We start from the raw sequence: 2,682 nt of genomic DNA, 5'->3' as shown, positions 1-2,682 counted from the left end.
AGTGGCCATGGGGCCCTAAGCATATATATATACCTATATTATTACAAACACGCTGCAGTTTGGGTATTTTTGTTTCATCTTTTAGGATACAGACAAAGTTGAGTTATGGAGGTTCAAACCAATCCCAAACTCATCTTCCTCAGAGCTGACCTATGACCCTGCAGCTGTGGACTCAGTGGGGTTTGAGGGTTGAAGGCAAACCCTTCTGGACTGGGGAAATAATTCATGTACACACTGCAGGTTGGAATGTCAGGGTCCAGATGAATTTCCATGTGGGGCTTCAGGAATTCTGGCAGTTGTGAAAACCTCTTCCAGGACAATCATCAATCCTTCACAAAGGTGTCTGCAGAGAAATCTGACGTAGTTGTTCCTGTCTGTTTGGCTCACAGGTTCTGATTGGGTGGAGCTGACACCTCTCAGTGAGAAGATTGTTGGCTTGTTTTCTGCATGTGTGGCTTTTCTCCAAGTACTCTGTTTTCCTCCCACACACCAAAAACCTACATGTTAGGTCCATAATTAACTCTAAACTTTCCCTACATGAAGTGGTGGGCACCAGTCCACTAAAGCACAAATCTGCTAATTGCAGACCTAAATATTTCATTTGCGGTTTAGCGGACTTATTAATTTTTATAATTCATAAGCAGATTTGCGCTTTAGCGGACTTACTAATTTATATAATTCATAAGTGGATTTGCACTTTCTAAAATTAAAATGCAGTATCACTAATAACTGATTATCTAACAGCCATCTTTATGTTGAACAGCAGAAGGTATGACTGTCAATGAATCACAACACGTGACCTATCCAAATGCACCCCTCCCAGATAAACACACTTATTGTGAAGGTATACATCCTGCAGACTGTTGCTTTGGGTCACGGTTCTGATTTCCCACAATGCTTTGTGTCTGCTTACGTAGCAGGAAGGCAATAGCTAAAACAGTTAACGTTTGTAATCCACACTAAAATTTGTATGTATTCATTTATTGTACTTTACAATCTGAGCTCCTTTTTTAAAAAAAAATAAAGTTTAAACGCTGGAGCTCAAAAGCAATCGGCCAATGGAGTTAGAGACTCAGAAATGATTTAAAAATGTTATGCTGGTGAAGACTGACATCTAGTGGTCAACTGGAGCAACTACATGGAAAACGTCCTGATCCAGGTAGAAAAAATTGAAAAGAAAAAATCAGTAGGTCCTCTGGATGGTTCTTCTTTAATGAAACGTTTCGTCTCTCCTCCAAGAGACTTCTTCAGTCTGATGAGTTTCAGGTGAACTGGAAAACTTTAAAATCCAATGGAAATGTTAGGTTGTTAGATTTGAGCTCTGATAAAAGGCCGGACCACAAAAAAATATTTAACCATTTATTATAGTTAAACACAAACTTGACGTCTCTCTGSTTTAGCAGCAGWTCCGGGTCAGTCAGTTCTGGACATAGAGAGACAGGATTAGTGGCGGGACAAGACTGGTAAATGACATAGACATTAACCAAAGCCACTAACCTGTTCTTCGCTGAATGAGTCCGTGAAGAAACACTGACAGAGTTGCTTTGGTTCCGGAGCGAGGCGATGACGTCACTGTTTGTGTGTTCGGGTGGGATCCGAGAGACTGAGACTGGGTCGTTGGGCAGGCAAGGGTCATACACAAGAATCCGAAGTGCAAATCCAAGTTTGAAGGAGGAGGCAAAGTTCTTGTTTCCGTGGGATAGGCGTGGGTCGTTTTCCAAGAAGTCCGAAGGAGTGAAGTGCCGTTCAGGAGAGAGACCAGAGACGTGAGCCAAAAAAACAGAACAAGGGTCGTTACCGTGGGAGCAGATGGCAGGACAAAACCAAGAGGACCAGAGGCAGGAGTCAAAAAACCGGTGGACATGAACGAGGTCGAGGACAGAACGCTGGATAATCACAGGCAAGGCTGATGAGAATCTGGCAATGAGCGGAGGTGAGAGGCTGGCTTTAAGTAATGGAGGACGCAGGTGATGTGAATGAGCTGATTGCATGAGATAATGACAGGAGGGACAGAAAACAAGAGCAGGCAGGGGCAGACTGTGAAAYAATATACATAATCAYAACAGGAAACGTGAAAAACTTTAAAATCCAAGCTCTTATTTTGAAGGGAAGATACTAGTTTCCTGTCCCTCGTGCTTTTGTTTCCCATCAGTCTGTCATGTACCCAGAATACATCGCTTCAGTTTTCCAATAAACAGTTTTAAAATTTCTTCATTGATACTTCTTTAATGAAAAATCTACACCAGACAAAAGAAAAAGACAAAGAAGCAGCTGAACTTGCAATCCTCAACGACTTTTTAATTTTTACACCAGGAGCTAAAGGTCTGTTTAAGGCAATCACATCCCCAGCAATCGGTGGTTGTAGGATTAATTTGTAAAAGAGTTCATTCACCACTAGTTGGCAGTGTAGTACATATATTGTACATGAATTGTTGTCAGCTACTGTAGTAAGTGTCAAATTGAACTTGTGCTTTAAAATTAGCTTTCGCTAGATTTTCTTTGGCATAAGYGGTTTTGAAGTTGTGGAACTAAATGTTTTTATAAGTGCTTTAGAAATTACAGAGTAATTTTTGGATTAGTGTTGCCCACTGCTGCCTATACAGCGGGTAAACTAAGTATTGAACACGCCACCATTTTTCTCAGTAAATATATTACTAGAGGTGCTAGTGACATGAAATTTTC

This window comes from Austrofundulus limnaeus, unplaced genomic scaffold, assembly GCF_001266775.1.
Source record: "Austrofundulus limnaeus strain Quisiro unplaced genomic scaffold, Austrofundulus_limnaeus-1.0 Scaffold1322, whole genome shotgun sequence".
Taxonomy (NCBI): domain Eukaryota; kingdom Metazoa; phylum Chordata; class Actinopteri; order Cyprinodontiformes; family Rivulidae; genus Austrofundulus; species Austrofundulus limnaeus.
Note: the sequence above shows the minus strand (reverse complement) of the source record.